Here is a 21,336-nt window from a genome sequence, read left to right on the forward strand (position 1 = left end):
AGCACACTGGAGTAGGGGATGAGTGAGTTCCTCGATCTAGATAATGTAGCACACTGGAGTACGGGATGAGTGAGTTCCTCGATCTAGATAATGTAGCATACTGGAGTACGGGATGAGTGAGTTCCTCGATCTAGATAATGTAGCACACTGGAGTAGGGGCAGAGTGAGTTCCTCGATCTAGATAATGTAGCACACTGGAGTAGGGGCAGAGTGAGTTCCTCGATCTACATAATGTAGCACACTGGAGTAGGGGCAGAGTGAGTTCCTCGATCTACATAATGTAGCACACTGGAGTAGGGGATGAGTGAATTTCTCGATCTAGATAATGTAGCATACTGGAGTAGGGGATGAGTGAGTTCCTCGATCTAGATAATGTAGCACACTGGAGTAGGGACAGAGTGAGTTCCTCGATCTAGATAATGTAGCACACTGGAGTAGGGGATGAGTGAGTTCCTCGATCTAGATAATTTAACACACTGGAGTAGGGGCAGAGTGAGTTCCTCGATCTAGATAATGTAGCACACTGGAGTAGGGGATGAGTGAGTTCCTCGATCTAGATAATGTAGCACACTGGAGTAGGGGATGAGTGAGTTCCTCGATCTAGATAATGTAGCACACTGGAGTAGGGCATAAGTGAGTTCCTCGATCTAGATAATGTAGCACACTGGAGTAGGGGCAGAGTGAGTTCCTCGATCTAGATAATGTAGCACACTGGAGTAGGGGCAGAGTGAGTTCCTCGATCTACATAATGTAGCACACTGGAGTAGGGGCAGAGTGAGTTCCTCGATCTAGATAATGTAGCACACTGGAGTAGGGGATGAGTGAGTTCCTCGATCTAGGTAATGTAGCACACTGGAGTAGGGGATGAGTGAGTTCCTCGATCTAGATAATGTAGCACACTGGAGTAGGGGATGAGTGAGTTCCTGTCGATTCGATCTAGATAATATAGCACACTGGAGTAGGGGATGAGTGAGTTCCTCGATCTAGATAATGTAGCACACTGGAGTACGGGATGAGTGAGTTCCTCGATCTAGATAATGTAGCACACTGGAGTAGGGGCAGAGTGAGTTCCTCCATCTAGATAATGTAGCACACTGGAGTAGGGGTAGAGTGAGTTCCTCGATCTACATAATGTAGCACACTGGAGTAGGGGCAGAGTGAGTTCCTCGATCTAGATAATGTAGCACACTGGAGTAGGGGCAGAGTGAGTTCCTCGATCTAGATAATGTAGCACACTGGAGTAGGGGATGAGTGAGTTCCTCGATCTAGATAATGTAGCACACTGGAGTAGGGGCAGAGTGAGTTCCTCGATCTAGATAATGTAGCACACTGGAGTAGGGGCAGAGTGAGTTCCTCGATCTAGATAATGTAGCATACTGGAGTAGGGGCAGAGTGAGTTCCTCGATCTACATAATGTAGCACACTGGAGTATGGGCAGAGTGAGTTCCTCGATCTAGATAATGTAGCATACTGGAGTAGGGGATGAGTGAGTTCCTCGATCTAGATAATGTAGCACACTGGATTAGGGGCTGAGTGAGTTCCTCGATCTAGATAATGTAGCACACTGGAGTAGGGGATGAGTGAGTTCCTCGATCTAGATAATAGAGCACACTGGAGTAGGGGCAGAGTGAGTTCCTCGATCTAGATAATGTAGCACACTGGAGTTGGGGCAGAGTGAGTTCCTCGATCTAGATAATGTAGCACACTAGAGTAGGGGATGAGTGAGTTCCTCGATCTAGATAATGTAGCACACTGGAGTAGGGGATGAGTGAGTTCCTCGATCTAGATAATGTAGCACACTGGAGTAGGGGCAGAGTGAGTTCCTCGATCTACATAATGTAGCACACTGGAGTATGGGCAGAGTGAGTTCCTCGATCTAGATAATGTAGCATACTGGAGTAGGGGATGAGTGAGTTCCTCGATCTAGATAATGTAGCACACTGGATTAGGGGCTGAGTGAGTTCCTCGATCTAGATAATGTAGCACACTGGAGTATGGGATGAGTGAGTTCCTCGATCTAGATAATGTAGCACACTGGAGTACGGGCAGAGTGAGTTCCTCGATCTAGATAATGTAGCACACTGGAGTTGGGGCAGAGTGAGTTCCTCGATCTAGATAATGTAGCACACTAGAGTAGGGGATGAGTGAGTTCCTCGATCTAGATAATGTAGCACACTGGAGTAGGGGCAGAGTGAGTTCCTCGATCTAGATAATGTAGCATACTGGAGTACGGGATGAGTGAGTTCCTCGATCTAGATAATGTAGCACACTGGAGTAGGGGCAGAGTGAGTTCCTCGATCTAGATAATGTAGCACACTGGAGTAGGGGATGAGTGAGTTCCTCGATCTAGATAATGTAGCACACTGGAGTAGGGGCAGAGTGAGTTCCTCGATCTAGATAATGTAGCATACTGGAGTAGGGGATGAGTGAGTTCCTCGATCTAGATAATGTAGCACACTGGATTAGGGGCTGAGTGAGTTCCTCGATCTAGATAATGTAGCACACTGGAGTAGGGGATGAGTGAGTTCCTCGATCTAGATAATGTAGCACACTGGAGAAGGGGCAGAGTGAGTTCCTAGATCTAGATAATGTAGCACACTGGAGTAGGGGCAGAGTGAGTTCCTAGATCTAGATAATGTAGCATACTGGAGTAGGGGCAGAGTGAGTTCCTAGATCTAGATAATGTAGCACACTGGAGTAGGGGCAGAGTGAGTTCCTAGATCTAGATAATGTAGCACACTGGAGTAGGGGATGAGTGAGTTCCTCGATCTAGATAATGTAGCACACTGGAGTAGGGGATGAGTGAGTTCCTGTCGATTCGATCTAGATAATGTAGCACACTGGAGTAGGGGCAGAGTGAGTTCCTCGATCTAGATAATGTAGCACACTGGAGTTGGGGCAGAGTGAGTTCCTCGATCTAGATAATGTAGCACACTGGAGTAGGGGATGAGTGAGTTCCTCGATCTAGATAATGTAGCACACTAGAGTAGGGGATAAGTGAGTTCCTGTCGATTATATCTAGATATTGTAGCACACTGGAGTAGGGGATGAGTGAGTTCCTCGATCTAGATAATGTAGCACACTGGAAATGAAACGATGTGCGAGTACCCGTCTGGCCTTTCCGTAAGGACACGTTTGTATGAAATGAAACTTTTCTGAGAGTCATGTTCTTGTTGTTTTGTTGTCCGTCGTATTCCTACAATGTACCGCCACAACCAGGAGAAGGCCGCTATTACATCTGTGACACTTATGTGGAAAGGCTTAGCGGATAGGGCAACGATAAGCAAATAATTCTTTCTTCTTCAGCATGTGCAATAGTATTGTGGAAACCCACTGGAGATTATGGTTCATTTCCTCTATGCCTATCTATCATCTTCCCCGTGGACCACCAAATCTAGAAAGGAAACTTTCCTTCTTTTTTTTTAAATGTAAAATCAAAATGGAATACAATTAGGAATGAAGTTGCTGTAATGTAATCACTTCCAGCCCATCAATGCAAAATGTGGAGTGAAGAAAATGTCTTACTTTTAATCACACACATTCTCTGGCCTTGCCACTGCTCCATACACAGGGCTAACATGCAGGATGACGGACTATGAAGCAACTTCAAAAAAGAGAGCCTCCCACCCCCTCCTTTTTTTTCGCACTTATTCATACAGACTTTTGTCCTGGGTCAGAGTGTGACAGAGGAGTTGTCTAGACAGATCATCTAACACCCCTCTCTCCCCGCAGCTCGTGTATCAGAGACAATCTCCAAAGTAGCACGGTGCACCCTAGAGAAGTGGCCAGAGAGATTTTGTCCTAGTGGAGCACAGGAAATTAAAACATAATCACAAGCAGTATCACAAGCAGTCTCACAAACAGAATCACAAGCAGTCTTGACTGCTGTCTTTTCTTGAATGTATCTCTAGGCTTCCGTCATTTTTTATTTGGGGCCTTGGGGAGTGGGAGGGGGGGGGAAGACTAATGCATCAAAATATCACTATGATTCCTTTGTTTTCCTATGTAACATGTAAAAGCAGATGATATAGATGATAAAGAAAAGATGATGTTGAAACAGCTAATAGAAGAAAAATAGCTAATAGAGAAACAGCTAATGAAACAAGCGAGAAAGAAACAGCTGACAGAAACAGAGAAACACGACGAAGAAACAGATGATGAAGAAAGAGGTAAAAGAGAAAAATATGATGGAGAAACAACTAATAAAGAAACAGATGGCAAAGAAACAGCTGAAAGAGAAACAGACGATGAAAAAAAAGGAAAATAAAAAGAAATACTTTAACGAAATAAAAGCTACTATTAAGACATAATTGTATCTATTAGTTTGAATCAGTCGTGTCATAATTCTAGACTAACAATAATAAATCTGTGGGATTAGAAATATTTTTACCAATTGTTTTTGTTTAGCGCAATTTAATGCTTTTAGCTTTCTCACTGCGCTATGATCCAGTCTGGACCAGTTTTGAAAAGGAGGTGGGGGGGGGGGAGAGAAAGGGGTATCAAGGTGAATTTTACAATGATCGCTTTTTAAACGCATTTTATATTTTTTTAAAAGTTGAGCGACTTAAATACGAACTCGATGGCTCTAAGTCAACAGACGAACTACTCAACCAGCGAAGTGCTTAGAAAAAAAACGGTTTTTAGAGATTTTTAGTATCAAACTCTTAAGCGACGACCTAATTCTCTATACAAATTATAAAGGAAACTAATTCAGCTTGTCTAGCCACATCAGTCAAGTACAATTAATTTCCCTTGTTCGATACCAAACAAAATAACAATAGTAAAATTTGGTCAAAAGGTTGATTATTTTTATTGATTCTTATTTTGTCAGGTAAAAGAAATAATGGTGCGAAATTTCAGCTTGATCCGAGATTGGGTGTGGGAGAAATAAAGTGCACAAACTTATTTCTAAGACAGACAGACAGAGTTGAGTTAATATAAACTTTGTAAAAAGAGCTAAAAGAGAAACAAATGAAGGAAAAACAGATTTTTTTTTCTATTAACAGATACAAATAATGCGATTCTTTCATTCGACCAATGCAAAAGTAGTATTTGCCTATCTTGACTCTAATCTATTAAGTTGCAAAGGGAAAAGACGTAAAATGCCACAGAGTGACCGACAATCAGACGACATCGTTTAGATCAGGGGTGGGCAACCTTTTTGTATAGAGGGCCGTATTTAAAAAAATTGGGAATGGCGGGTCGCATATACGATTTTTTTTTTATTGAAGTTGTCTTTTTTATAAAAACAATATCCCCGCAAATATACAGTTGTACATATTGTGCAGTATTTTACTTTTTACACTCGTGCATAATGTTCCGGAACTGTGGAACTAGATTACTTGTTATTTCCCTTGTGACTGCTGTCAAATAACAGTCAGTCAACTTCGACCAGTGATTATACCTGTTTAGGTTTTTTTAAAAATGCTTATTCACTGAATGAGATAATATATGTTCGGAAAGTTAAATGTTGGGACGAGCTAAACCTGTCATTGTTAAGCATCACCAGATTATGCTGACCATGTCCTTCAATTGTGCATACTAAATCAAGGGACCCGAACAACACTCTGACCCCAAAACCCTTCTGTAGAACAAAAACTATTTGGAGAACTGCCAGATCTGGAAACCATTGCGCAGTTCATCTCATATTACTGATCTGAACCCTCCAACATGTAAAATGAGAACGAAGAAGAACAGATGTATGTGTGCCCAAATAGTGTGAACAGCATCAAAGTTTTTTTTAAGTGTGGAAATACAGCTTCTGGCACCCATAAGACTCCCGTGCAAGTACTGACTGGAGCTTCTCTTTTCCTGGAGTCATGTCCTCTGCAACTGAATCAGCTTCTGCGATAAATGGTGAGCTGATGGTATTGAAAACTGGTTCTTGACGCCTTAAAATTTGCTTTTATAAATTGCGCAATAAAGGAATCTAAATAAGTGTTGTACTTTTAACCATTTCTCTAGAAATAGTTTCACCTCTCAGGAAAGGAAAATGACAAATTTTTCTTTAGCTTGCTTGTAGAAATGGGAAAGCCTTGTCTGAAAAGATTTAACATGCATTTACATTTCATATGCAAAGAACCCATTGCAATAGAAATTATGAAACACATGAAATCTGTTTTCCACTGTCATTACAACTATTGGCAACAAGGTCACGGTTAATGTCCTCCCAGTAACATAACATAATTTTCCTATCTGCTTTGCCCATGCTTACCTATCAGATACATTGGATTTTTTTTGTTCCTAAATCTTAATTACCTGTGGTTTACACCCCCTTCTTGCCATAATAAGTACTATTACAATGAAAATTTCTGGAAATACTATGTTGCAATTTATGCAGCTTTGCCTATTTAGAGTTTATGGTTGGGATATATATAAAATAATAATAATAAAACAACAACTATTTTTCCAATTCAAAGCACGAACTCCATCAGTTGTTACACTTGCCATCTTGTTTCAAGCATATCCAATACTCAACACAGTTCTTCATAGCATTGAATAAATACTGACATGAGATTGTAACTTTGACTGAGTGTATTTTACAGCCAATTAGCTTAATCTTAGTTTACTTAACACTTTTTATAATGAAACAGTTTCAGTAATTTATATAGATATTATTTGTAATATATTTGCATTTTAATAAGTATATACTGTGGGTACACCTGATTTCTGTAGGTGTCGGCGGGCCGCTTAAACAACTACGGCGGGCCGCATGTGGGATGCGGGTCGTAATTTGCCCACCCCTGGTTTAGATCAAATGCGTAAGTGACTGAAGAAGGCCAGACCTACATGTACTCGCGTTCATGTGTTCATCTTTAGAACTCATCGTTTTATGCCGAGCCCTAGGTTTTTTAAACAAGTCTTGGTTACACCAACTGCCTGATCACTTTAAAATTACAACATGAGTAAGTTTTTGCCTCCTGCGCTGGGTAGTTTTTCACTAAGTCTGAGTATTTTCTCATGTGTAGGAAGCAATTGGTTATGCTTTGCTACATGTGTTGGGGTCAACAATAGCTCGTGCTAGATCTAGAGTGAAGAAACGAGAGTATCTTTTCCCGACCTCAGCGTTGCACTCTCGTGGAAACTTCTGTTAGGTGAAACAGGCTAACGGGAAAAGGAACATTTACTCCATTACGTTCCCACAGCACGTTCTAGCGAACACACAAAGCACGTGGTAGAATGAAACGTAGGCTCCGCTTAACCATCCTATCTGCCACGACGTTTCTCACGAGGGTAGTGGTGAAACATTCTAGGAATACAGAGGAATCTCTCGTGAGCTCGGCCTCCGGCCTCGTCGAAAACGAGGAACGCCGGTGAGGCTCAAAGAGTTGTGTCCACAGGTCGGATGTGATTAAATGATCATCTTGAAGAGGGGAGACTTCCGGACAGAGCTGTCGGTGAAGAGCCAATCTCTTAGTCCTGGCCTCTGTGTCAAATGCTTCCTTTAGGTCAAGGGTCATAAAAGGGCTCAAGGAGTTTAAAAAAATGTTAAATCGGTCCCGTGTGAAGGCAAGCTAGCCTGCCACTTCCTATGTTTCAGGTTTGAGTTCTGGCCGTTAAACTTTAAGGGATAACCGAACCAACAGAATTACCTTCCTTTACTTCTTAGTCTAACCTAACCTCCCACCTCCATGACCCTCACCCTTATTTTAAAGGTAAAAAGAAAAAAAACTTTAGTTTTACTAAAGTGGTCTCTTCAATCCTTCGAACTGAGTTCTAAGCTCCACACTCGGCGCTCTAGTGCGCACTATGTTCTATCATCGGAGCTCTAGTGCGCACTGTTCTAAGCTCCATACTCGGCGCTATAGTGAGCACCTTATTTGAAAGCACTAAACAAGCGAACACAAAACAAAACGTATAGAAAACAAACACAGATCCAGGATTATTTTTGTGTTCTAGCTTCCTAAGAAGAAAAGAAACACACACACACACAAAAGAGGATGCGTGTTGGAGTGGGGAGTCCAATAAAATAAACAGCTCCGTTGATTAAGTTTCCCAGAATGTAAGCCGGGGTTAAATATGACAGGGGCAGGTAACACCGGGGGCTAACACAGAGGGAAACAAGCCAAGGGAAAGACAATATCGGCTGTACAGTTAAAATATCCGACCTCTACTGTTTACAATGGCTACAGCCGTTGCTACTTCGTGTGACTCGGTCAGCGGTTTGCGTTTCAATTTTCCCTCGCCTTCTTGCTTCTAGTCTGCCAAGGGTCATGGCGGTACTGAAGCAGATCTGAGCTTCTACGCACTCGATCTACTTTACTAATCGCTCGTGTTGACGATCCTCAAGCTAGGAATGCGCGGATATTAAATAGAACTTATGATTTAGTGGCGTAGCACACTCATGTTTTAGCGGGCCCTGGATAGGGGAAAAGCCGATATTAGTTTGTGTATTCTTTCTGTCCATTTGTAACGTTTAGTGCTAAATAACTTAAAAGTGCTATGAAAAACCCGATTTCACCATATTTTGTAGCCTAGGCCTACTTAAAAAGAAAAAAGTACACTTGCGGCTAATTTTTTTTTCAAAATTATATAGATCTAGAACTATATATCTAGATCTAGATCTAATACTTATTTGCGAGGAGTTGTTTGTTGTTTTTTTTTATGTATTCGCTACTAACTGTTTATCAAGAGAATATGTTATTGCTTTAAAACTAAAAGTATGCACATAATTAAAGGCAATTTTAAAACAAAATTTAATAGGTAGTCGTTCGTGTATTCCTACAATTCCTAATCGAACAAGGGGATGATAGCCACTGTAATTCATGTGCAATGTTCAACTAGTTGAAGCTGTTCAGGCCTGTCGTATTAGTATATGGCCGTTTAAAGGACCTCGCGTATTAGATGCTACTGAAAGTACATTTTTTTTCCGAAGGAAAATAGGAATTGTAGTTCTTGATAGTCTAACCTAAAGGTACGCTTGGCATTTCCTTCTATGGAAATACAAGAAGAGTTGTCTCATCTTATTTTTTCCTTTACTTTTGTAGTTCTCCAAAGTTCAAAACCTGCCCTTTGACCTGTGTTGTTTACCACTTTAATTATTATTTCCAAGCGGCCGCCTACGAGTTTAAAAACACCAACTTTCACTTTTATCTTGGTATTATTTAGCCAAGTGATACATATAACCACCATGATACAATTTTACTGCATTATTAATTCAATCTATACAAACAGCATGGTGTATGTCCTTTATTTATACATGATCCTACATTGTATTTAACTCAAGTGTCCTGAAGTCAATGGGTCAATGGCAAGACCAGAAAAATACAATGGAAACCAAAAAATAACCAAATCAAGCTGAGCATCGGTGTTGCTATTTCATTTATAAACTGGTCGATTTGTGACCATAAAATGACGGTCAGTTTGTGGTTCTCAAATCATACTTGATTTGTAGTCGTCAACTTATTGACATCAATCTGTGATCATCAATTCATGGTTGATTTGTGGAGATCATTCGTGGTCGTCAATTCATGGTTGATTTGTGGAGATCATTCGTGGTCGTCAATTCATGGTTGATTTGTGGAGATCCTTCGTGGTCGTCAATTCATGGTCGGTGTGTTGCTATGAAATAAAATGATAGAAACTCGAAGAACTCTTTCAAAGAAGCCGGGGATTTTTTGTTTATTTTTGGAGAAGAAGAAGGACCAACCAAGAGTTGCTGGACTAAACCAGGAAACTGTTTGCCTACAAAACTCGTATTTAAAGTGGTAAGCCACACAGATCAAAATGCAAGATTGAATATTTTGAGCACTACAAATATAAGATTACAGCTTTAAAAAAAAAATCAACTTTGAACCAAACCAAAGAGTTTCAGATTTAGGAAGAAGACAGAAAGCCAAGTGTAACTAATGCCAGTGATGAGTCCTGCACACTTTCCGCAAGAAGTTTGACACTTGAACACTTGCAATGTGGTCACGTAACGTGCAATGTTTCTCGACATGTCTGCATATTTTATACTCGCAATGGCGAACAAACGAAGACTAGGTCTGGGCAAAATAGATTCAACACATAATCGACGCATTGAAGATTTTCTCAAACCTAAAGCTGAAGTGGTCGTGTTTTAAACTAAAACTGTGCTACAGCTGCAGACAAGAACACTAACAGACAAGACACACTAGCAGTTAAGACACACTAGCAGACAAGAACACTAACAGACAAGATACACTAGCAGTCAAGACACACTAGCAGACAAGAACTCTAACAAACAAGACACACTAGCAGTCAAGATACACTAGCAGTCAAGACACACTAGCAGACAAGAACACTAACAGACAAGACACACTAGCAGTCAAGACACACTAGCAGTCAAGATACACTAGCAGTCAAGACACACTAGCAGTCAAGATACACTAGCAGTCAAGATACACTAGCAGTCAAGACACACTAGCAGACAAGAACTCTAACAAACAAGACACACTAGCAGTCAAGATACACTAGCAGTCAAGATACACTAGCAGTCAAGACACACTAGCAGACAAGAACACTAACAGACAAGATACACTAGCAGTCAAGACACACTAGCAGGAAGACATCAAAGGAAGGATGGCATCTGGCCTATCTTTGACAGACTCGAGGAGGGGGGGGGGGGGGGAAATGCAATCAGCCGAGAAGAACGATGGAAAGTATTTCAACGCCCAAGGACAGGGTTAACCCTAGCCCAAGAACCACAGAATGGGCTGACGGGAAAGTGAAGAAAACAACAACCAAGAAGAAAGAAGAGAACATAATGTTATGTACATTACTTCTTGTACACTTTCAGCCATTTTTACCTATCCGGTGCATATAGTGGAGTCTGTTACATCTACCCCAGATCTGACGAAAATAAAGGCTTCGGTTGTGCCAGATCTGGTGCAAATAAAGGACTCGGTTGTGCCATGTCTAAAAGTTGGTGTTTACTTCCAACTCTCGAGCACGTCCAACTCCCATGCTTTTCTTCTTTATCATTCCAGTACTCTTCCTTTATTTCTGAATGTGAATGCCCCACCCCATGCATGCACACACTTGCAGTACTGCGTAGTTAATTGAGCATGTCGTCTGATAATGATCGTCTGCTACAATGTCCCTTAAAGCGTTCCATTGCACGACGGGACGGAATTTATGACTTAATGTTCCAACTATCTGGCAGTAAATGGTACGAAGATTACAGATGAGTTTCTCAGTTACATCGCCGGGCTGTCGTCTGTAAAGGACCGGCCCTGTTTCTGTAGTATAATCGATGAAAAAGATTCTTTTTTAAACAAAATTTTTGGTTGACACCGGAGTATCAAAGGCGGATTATTTGAAAGGGCGGCTAGAAAGAACTTGGTATTATCAGTATACCGGGCTTCTTTATTCTCTTTGTTATGTTGGAGGGTTCATATGACTAGACCAGTATCTGAGATGAACTGCGCAGTGGTTTCCAAATCAGTCAGCTTCCAATAGAGTTTATTGGACTACTATACTATACTATATTGTTTAAGAAGCCTTTCAACACTTAAGGAAGTAATTTCCTTGCCAGCGACCTTATCACTAAGTTAACATCCAACTGAATCTCATGGGTTCATTTTAAAGAAAAAAAAAACAAAGTTTCCACATTTTCTGGAGATATTTGAATCTGTATCTCAAGATCTCCAGTTGCTAGGCACTAAAATAAAATCGTTTTGAGGACCGTTGAGGAAGTAATCAGTTCCTACACACAATTTTATTGTTAATTCTTGTTAGTTAATTCTTGTTAAATATTGTCAGCTCATCATCAATTTGAAACACGGCAATCTTCTCTTTCTTTACCTTTGATATTCAAGATCCAGTCTACATTCTTGACAAGGAAAAAATAAAGAAATTGAAAAGCAAGAGCAAGCGATATAAAGTAATGGGGGAGGGGCTTATAATTTCCTCTGTGAGTCAAGCCGAGAATTGGAATGTTTGGTACCCTTTTACTGACGTACATTGAATTAGATGACATGTAGTAAACACTTTGATAAACTTTAAACAAATCTACTCCAGGCTTAAAACGAGTTGTCACCCCTGAACTTAGCCTATTAGTCTTGTCTTTTTTTTTAATGAGCAGACATAAAGCCCAATTAATTAAACAACAAACGTCTATCTCCCCTGTTACTATATATACTGCATAATCGGACAGTTATTAATTGACTGCATAACAATTTTTTATTACATTGAAAAAGGTAAAAAATGAATGTGTGTGTGTTTTATTTACACTTGGAGCTGCTAACTGTGCAAACTTGTTTTCAAATCGTTGTTGGCATTAAGTCTTGTGGTTCGTCTCAATTATGATTGTTTCTCAATTAGCTTTTAGAATTTCATTTGCAGCTGTCTACAGCGTGTTTGTGTTTCAATTATAAAACTGATAGTATGACCGTGTTTTGTGGGGTCTTTACATTGCCCCATGTGTCAGAAGCTTTACTGGACTCAATAGGGGTATCTTCCATCTCTGAAGAACGGTAAATATTCAATAATTAAAATACAAATATACACGAAATGAAACATTTAATATCCAGGAAATAACATTTAATAACAATAGGAAAAGACAGCAAAACAAATGTCCACTTCCACTTGCAGAAAACAACAAACTTCAACTACTCACAAAACAAATGTCCACAGCCACGTCCAGAAAACAACAAACTTCAACTACTCACAAAACAAATGTCCACTGCCACTTTCAGAAAACAACAAACTTCAACTACTCACAAAACAAATGTCCACTGCCACGTCCAGAAAACAACAAACTTCAACTACTCACAAAACAAATGTCCACTGCCACTTTCAGAAAACAACAAACTTCAACTACTCACAAAACAAATGTCCACTGCCACTTCCAGAAAACAGCAAACTTCAACTACTCACAAAACAAATGTCCACTGCCACTTCCAGAAAACAAAAACTTCAACTACTCACAAAACAAATGTCCACTGCCACTTTCAGAAAACAACAAACTTCAACTACTCACAAAACAGATGTCCACTTCCACTTCCAGAAAACAACAAACTTCAACTACTCACAAAACAAATGTCCACTTCCACTTCCAGAAAACAACAAACTTCAACTACTCACAAAACAAATGTCCACTTCCAGAAAACAACAAACTTCAACTACTTACAAAACAAATGTCCACTTCCACTTCCAGAAAACAACAAACTTCAACTACTCACAAAACAAATGTCCACTTCCACTTCCAGAAAACAACAAACTTCAACTACTCACAAAACAGATGTCCACTTCCACTTCCAGAAAACAACAAACTTCAACTACTCACAAAACAAATGTCCACTTCCACTTCCAGAAAACAACAAACTTCAACTACTCACAAAACAAATGTCCACTTCCAGAAAACAACAAACTTCAACTACTTACAAAACAAATGTCCACTTCCACTTCCAGAAAACAACAAACTTCAACTACTCACAAAACAAATGTCCACTTCCACTTCCAGAAAACAACAAACTTCAACTACTCACAAAACAAATGTCCACTTCCACTTCCAGAAAACAACAAACTTCAACTACTCACAAAACAAATGTCCACTTCCACTTCCAGAAAACAACAAACTTTAACTACTCACAAAACAAATGTCCACTTCCACTTTCAGAAAACAACAAACTTCAACTACTCACAAAACAAATGTCCACTTCCACGTCCAGAAAACAACAAACTTCAACTACTCACAAAACAAATGTTCATAACAGTCAGGCAACATCACGTGCAGACTGTTCACATTAATACTCTGGGAATATATAAACAAAGGGATATAACTCTTTCATGTCCAAATAACAACAAAATAAACAATACATTAAGTCTCGCAATGACATCAGGTTCTAAATAATTATCTCATTAAGTCAAGTGTGTGTCTGTAAGCGGAGGGTCAACATCGGTGCCTAATGATGTCATGTGATCAACAAAACATATAGACGAATATTTTTCCTTTAAAATCATAGTTTTAGGAAAAGACAAACTGAAAGATAGACATTCAAAAAAGACACCATCGTCAAACAGACCATCTTCCAAATGGACATCATCGTCGACTAGAAAACATGCCAAATAGACACCATCGTTCAAATAGAAACCAAACTGTCTATGTTAACTTCACATGTGAAATACAAGCCTCTCTGTTAGCTTCCATAACATTTTTAATTGAGAAACTAACAATAACAAGGTTACAAAAGACAGTTTGTGTGGAAACACAAACTCAAAATCGGCCCCCGAAGTAAAATGTTTTACATAATTCGGATGTTCCTTCAGAGTTGAAGATAGTTTACTTCCTAGTCCAAACCTCCCGCAGGACGACGGGGGATGGGAGCAGGCAGGGTTTGAACCTTTGACCGTCGATAAATCCGAACGACAGTCCAGTGCGCAAACCGCACGACCACTGGTCCACCCAGGCAGGCTTCAATATTTTCAGAAAGAACATCCGAATGAAATTATATCAAAGACAAATGAGAGATAAGAATGGAGAAAGAAGGCTAACAGATCTTGTGTAGTGCCCCAACGAGGGTGTCATGTGGCCAGCACAACGACCAACCGCCTTTACTTTTCCCCAACTAATGTCAGGTACCCATTAGAGCTGGGTAGACTCAGAAGTTGAAAATCCCAGTCTTCACCAGGATTCGAACCTGGGACCCTCGGTTCGGAATAATTAATGTAATTGTTTTGAACAGGCTCAATCTCATATTCGAATCTTTTTAAATATATAACAAAAAAAAATTTCCTGAAAATGGAGTTTACAAGATTACTATTCGTTTTAAATTAGGTCTAACTTATAATGCATACTAATTAGCTTTTTCTCTTTAAAAAACTGCTTACATAACTGATTTTAAAAATTAGAATTTTCGATTTCAGGAAAACAAAAAGTAGCCGTTGCATCAGAACTTTGAATGGTCTAAAATATTGTGATGTCGGATTTTCAATATCTTTTCTAGTTTACGAGATCTAAACGGGACGGACGGACAGACATTTCACACAAAACTAGTAGCGTCTTTTCCCCTTTCGGGGGCCGCTAAAAATTACTTGAACCATTGCTAATTAATTTCTTTCCAATTCCATTGTAAAAAAAAAAAGTTCAAAATGATTGTTGAATACTTGAATGTTAGGCTAGGGCCAATATCTCTGTTTCTAATCCATCTATACAAAAAAAAAAAACACATTGCATTAATTCATATAGTCCTTACATTTGATGGAAGGGGGGGGGGGGAGTCAGACACAAAGTAGTTCATCAAACTTTACAGCGTTGGCTATTCACGGCCCGCGGATTTTATTTGCCCAAACGTAATTGAAGAGTTCTAGGGAAAGTATCTAGTGTGACGTTCTCCGATAGTTGTATACAAATATCCTGCTCATGAAGTAGCATTCTGTTTATCTCGGATTTCTAGAACTAGAACTTCTCATTGGCATCAAACACATTTATATAACATTATAGAGACACTGCTTGCATCTCTGTCCCTTCTTACACCGTCATGTAGTGCCACATATCACCTACCAGTTAGACACGTTTCTTTCTTGTTGTTGTTGTCACGGAAACTTATACCTCCTATGTGTGTGGTTGTGAAATGTACATTGGAAAGCTTTAAGAACATCTCCTTCTAGACTTCAAGAAAACAAATAGTACCGACGATAGTACTTTATATACCAGTAAACTCAGTTTGACGGCAAGTCACGCTTGCGGGGTATAACAGGGTGCGAGTTGTACAATTTTGTTTTTATTTATTTTGTAATTTGTGTGGTGTATACGAGTGTTGCGGGTTATATCGAGACCACGCCTCGGTTATATACCCGAAAATACTGTCAACACACACAAATATAAAGACAGACACACACACACAAATATAAAGACACACACACAGATATCAAGCCAGACAGACAGACAGTCAGACACACACACACACACGCACACACACACACAAATATAAAGACACACACACACACAGAGATATCAAGCCAGCCAGACAGACAGTCAGACACACACACACACACAAAATATAAAGACAGACACATATGCTTTCATAAACCTTTTTTTTTCTGAAAAAACAGACGGAGTGAAACGGATGAAGAAGTTTGGTCTTGAAACAGGAAGAGGGGCGGAGGACAAAACTGGACCTAACGTCCAGCCAGACGTATGGAGTAGCCAACCTAACGAATTCACAGCTTCGAGGGTTAAGCCGAGGTGTCAAGGAAAGATAAGCCTGGGACTTTTGAGCGTGACATTATCCTAAAGTTATCTGCCCAGCAGATGCACTGACTTACGATGTAGTCCAACTACTTTTTGTGATGACAAGGTTAACCCAAAGTGAGACTATTTAACTACTTTGTTTGGTGAAGAAGTTAAATGGAAGTGAGTCTATTTAACTACTGTGTTTGGTGAAGATGTTAAATGGAAGTGAGTCTATTTAACTACTGTGTATGGTGAAGAAGTTAAATGAAAAGTGAGACTATTTAACTACTGTGTTTGGTGAAGAAGTTAAATGAAAAGTGAGACTATTTAACTACTGTGTTTGGTGAAGAAGTTAAATGAAAAGTGAGACTATTTAACTACTGTGTTTGGTGAAGATGTTAAATGAAAAGTGAGACTATTTAACTACTGTGTATGGTGAAGAAGTTAAATGAAAAGTGAGACTATTTAACTACTGTGTTTGGTGAAGAAGTTAAATGAAAAGTGAGACTATTTAATGACTGTGTATGGTGAAGATGTTAAATGGAAGTGGGTTTATTTAATTACTGAGAACCTTGAACTGGACTCAATGGAGGTAGACCCTCGCCCGTCAGATATAATTAGCAACAATTTCCTTCTGGGTGTGAAACAGTTTCTTATTACGTCGTAATCTATTCATCTGCACAGGCAGAAAGTGGCTAGATACAAGGTGTGCTAGGAGCTTAGCTGAGTGTTAACTGGCTCACATTGAAATATTTGGGGCTCCGTCAGCTGAGATGTGGCCAAATGTCTATTACATAGTAAAGAAAATATCAGACGAATACTTGGTCAAGATCTGTAGATGTAATACAGTAATGGTGTGCCCCGGTGTTTACAAACAGTTCAAATAAATTTACTACGCAAATCTTTATATTCCGCATGAAACATATTACGTGGGCAGGGAACAGCTAAGAAAGCAGCTCAATAATTTGTAGATTTTAGATGACTAAACATTTAGATCAGTTATATCATACATCGTCCATATACCAAGAAATGACCACTGGTACGAGGAGCTATCAGATTGGAATGAAACGAAATGGTTTTCAGTTCTCTTAGGGTTAGTTCAATATTGTCTTGTTTTACTTGGGAAAAATTGTAAATAAATGTAAAAACTTCTCGCTGATTAACTAGCATGAAGAAGAATGGGCAAAATCAATGATGTAAAAAGAAAAAAGAAAATTTAACGACAATGGCAATTTTACTATACGTATATATAGGCAGGGGGCTAAAAAATGTTTACTTCATTTGTATTGGCCTTTTGTTGCTGTTGTTGTTTATTTATCTTTTGAAATAAACACGGACACCGCTATGTATTTCTGCTTGTTCAAAATTAGCAAAAATTATTGAATTATGTTGTTCAATTTGAATCTGGTTGGAGGGGGGCGCGATGGAATACGGAACTGTTTAGGATTTACTCGAATGGTCTAAACTCTTGAAATAGTATTTAGACAAATGACAACCCTGTCTATTCTAGAGTCTATGGCCCCCGATGAGCGTCTATTGCAATCTGCGTCTACATTGTATCTGGAAGCAATCAAACTCTATAAGAGACCAAATCAATGAATATCTTACTGCCATAGATGTAAATAGAAACACAATTCACGTGAATGCCAACTCATCTGCCCAAATAGATTTCAGCCAATGTGTTAGACAATATTTCTCTTTTTACTTTGGTCCAAGTATTGATCTGTAGGTCAGTAGGTTTAGATAAATGAATTTATAATCAGATCTAACAAATCGATATGCTAATTTCTAACGGAGGAAGCAATCGAAGAATGATTTGTATGACGTTTTGGTTGGAAAGAAATCCAAAAGTTGTGAGAAATAAAAGGGAAAGATCAACACAGAATTGTCTCTTTTTTTTTTTTTTTGGTTTAAACGTAGAGCTCTATCATTAGCAAGGTTTTATAGCATTGGTATGTGGTATGTTTTAAAATCATGCTATAGCCTTAGCTAATGTGGGCCGATAATGTGTAAATCTAAGTACATAGGCCTACTAATAGCATACAAATCCAGAGATCAAACTCATTTGTGAACCGAAAATCTAGAATCTAGTTCTACATATTTTATTATTATAAAACAAATAAATATATTTTAAAATGTGTAAAAATTGCATTTATGTCTTTAAGTATCAAGGACTTGTATATCTATATCTGATCTGTATCTCTCTCTCTCTCTCTCTCTCTCTCTCTCTCTATATATATATATATATATATATATATATATATATATATATATATATATATATATATATATATATATATATATATATATATATACAGAGAGAGAGAGAGAGAGAGAGAGAGAGACGTTACTTCAAAAAAGAAAATAATTACGCATTTCATGTGTCAATCTAGTCATGCATGTTAATCAATGACTTAAGCTCTACTAAGTCGTTGGGTTTCCAAGCTGATTCAGGCAACCCATTCCATTCTCTAACGGCACTGTATATATATATACCGGTATCTAGCCTACTGGCTTACGTTTGTTTGTTGGAACTGAAATTTTAATACGCCCTTGTTATGTAGATTAGATCTACGTGCTCTCAAAATGATGTCTACGATCTAGAAGTTGTTCAATCGTTACAATTCAATTCACTTTGCTATCTCGGCTTCACTGTCTCTACTGGCCTGCTAGACAAGAACATAGACTACAGTCCAGAAGTCTTAGCCTAAGATGAACTCAATGAAGCATACACTAGGGGAAGGGTTCACTAGAAATTATAACAGATCAAGAAGACGAATAAAATCTATATGTAGATTATCTAGATCTAGTTTACGAAGGTGTAATTTATAGTTAGGAGTCTAGATCTGGGCAATTAGAAATATATCTAGTGATATACTCATATAGTCTAGATCTAGATCTGTATCTAAGAATACCTAAATAGTAATATGGCAAATAACTTCGTCTCGATTACGTTCAGACCTAGACTCCTGATCTGAATAGACACAGATCTAAATCTAGGCATAAATAAAATAGATCTAGATGTAGATTTAGATGTAGATCTTATTCTAATCTGAGCTAAAATTCCATTTAGATCTAGATCTAGATGTAGTCTCTAGATCTAGAACTACATTTCAATCTAGGCACAATCTAGGTCTAGATCTAGATCTAACTAGGACTAAAAGTAAACAAAACAAAAACTGAATTATTTCAGCCTGCAGAAGTTCCACAAAGTTTGGTAAGTTTTATCAAAAAAATCCAAGTTGATCTTACCTGACACAGGTGTTAAGCAGCCTATCCTCTCTGCTAGCCAGACGTTCAAATCCAATCAATTATTCCAGTCACCTCACGCTTTGCATTCATAAGTAGAATGAAAGATAAAAAGAAATCACGCACACACACACGCGTGTGAGCACAGACACAAACACTTTTAAAAGCTCACAATGAAATCATTTCCACACACACACACACAATTGCTCCGTCAGTCCCAGCACTGATGAAAAACGGAATCCAGACACACAAGATCAACTAGACTCTGTTTTCGTTCCGGTGTGGAACGGAGGAAAGACCAGAAATAAAAACATGAACTATTGAGAAGCGAGGATATTAATAATATGTTAACAAACTTATGACTCGTTTCCACCGACTTACACATGGAACTTCTGTCCACGAATACCCCCGCAGATCTTCAGACATCTACACGGAGATTAACGAAAGGATGTGGTGGCGAACTGAAGAAAAGGGGGGTGGGGTGGAGAGCTGAGACTGCCGCGTCGGTGGTGCGGGGTGTGGATGGGCGAGGGTAGCAGTGGTGCCGGAGAAGTGGCGGGAGGGGGGAGGACAGCGGGCTACGCTGGTATTTTGGCGGCCCCAAGAAGGAGGCACAGTGCGCATTACTTAGAGAAGCCCAGGTTCAACAGTGGAGATTTAAAAAAAAAAAAAAACAGCTTGTGTTACAGACGAGACAGATTTTTTTTTGGTCAACATACTTTAGATGGGAAACAGCAGAACTAGGAACAGTCACTCCATCCAAATACATGTCAGACGTGTTTGTTACTATAACAAAATATAGATCTACCTTCAAAACGACACGAAACAATATAAATGGTTAATAATAACAGGACTTGTATTCCAAGAAGCTTAATGCTGATACCAGATACGAGTAGGGAACTAAAAAAGTGGAGAGGAGAGGGGTGAGACCGACGCCGCGAGCTAGATGAAGACAGTCTGCAGAATTTATTTTTCGCTCAGTTGCTGATAAACACGTGGTTGTACTCCAATCAATCAACCATAGGGCGCGAATGGGCGTGGCAAAACAATAAGCCACACCTCCGCCGTTGAACTCAATGTTAAAATTGCTTCACTTTCCGGCAGAGTCGGCACCACTTCTTTTTGACTAGATCGAAGTCTAGATCCACATTCCAGTTTTTATTCAATATCCCAAGAATGTATTCACTAAGATTGTTACTTTAAAAAAATATACAAATTAGAAGCCATTCTTTTTATATACAGAAGGCAAGATAGCTTTTATATAACATATATTAGCTTACAGTTACAGGGGCGGAGCAAAATGCAAACAAATAAAAAGCAAACTTGATACTTGTCTCTTTAGCTCTCAACTAAATAAACAAGAGTTGAACAGTTCACGTTACAAATATAACTTATAACGCTCTCGAGAAAGTTTTTGAAACTCAACGGTCAGCTAGCAGAGATGGTTAGAGCAAGTCTCGGGAGAGAAAGAGACAGTAAGAGAGGGGGAAGCGTGAAATAAGAGAAAACAAATCATTGAAAGACGAGGATAGAGAGAAGAGGGAAATGGAAGTTGAGACAGTACAAGAGAAAGTAAACGAGAAGAGAAAGTAAGAAAAAAAAAAGATAGAAAAAAGTCAATGAGAAAGAAAATTTAAACAAACAAAAAAAAAGACAGAATTTGAAATTAGGTGACAGAAAAAGAGAGAATTTGATATTAGGTGACAGAAAAAGAGAGAATTTGATATTAGGTGACAGAAAAAGAGAGAATTTGATATTAGGTGACAGAAAAAGAGAGAATTTGAAATTAGGTGACAGAAAAAGAGAGAATTTGAAATTAGGTGACAGAAAAAGAGAGAATTTGAAATTAGGTGACAGAAAAAGAGAGCACGAGAAAGAAAGTATGTGTGACAATTAGAGAGAAGAAAGGGAGAGCGAGAAGGAGTAAAAATGAAAGAAAGAGAAAAAGA

At 39.0% G+C, this 21,336-nt stretch overlaps 1 protein-coding gene across 4 annotated transcripts in view; it reads right to left on the minus strand.

The window, feature by feature from the left end:
* The window catches only part of LOC106058651 (netrin-1-like), a 136,978-nt gene extending 117,084 nt beyond the window's left edge, over nucleotides 1-19,894 (minus strand). Inside the window, exon 1 of one of the 4 annotated variants that reach the window (XM_056020318.1) lies at nucleotides 19,391-19,894. The gene's annotated coding sequence lies outside the window, so the exon portion shown is untranslated. The remainder of the gene's footprint in view (nucleotides 1-19,390) is intronic. The other 3 variants (XM_056020319.1, XM_056020321.1, XM_056020320.1) reach the window with 3 other exon arrangements.
* Nucleotides 19,895-21,336: the final 1,442 nt, after the last annotated feature.

This window comes from Biomphalaria glabrata, chromosome 2, assembly GCF_947242115.1.
Source record: "Biomphalaria glabrata chromosome 2, xgBioGlab47.1, whole genome shotgun sequence".
Lineage (NCBI taxonomy): Eukaryota > Metazoa > Mollusca > Gastropoda > Planorbidae > Biomphalaria > Biomphalaria glabrata.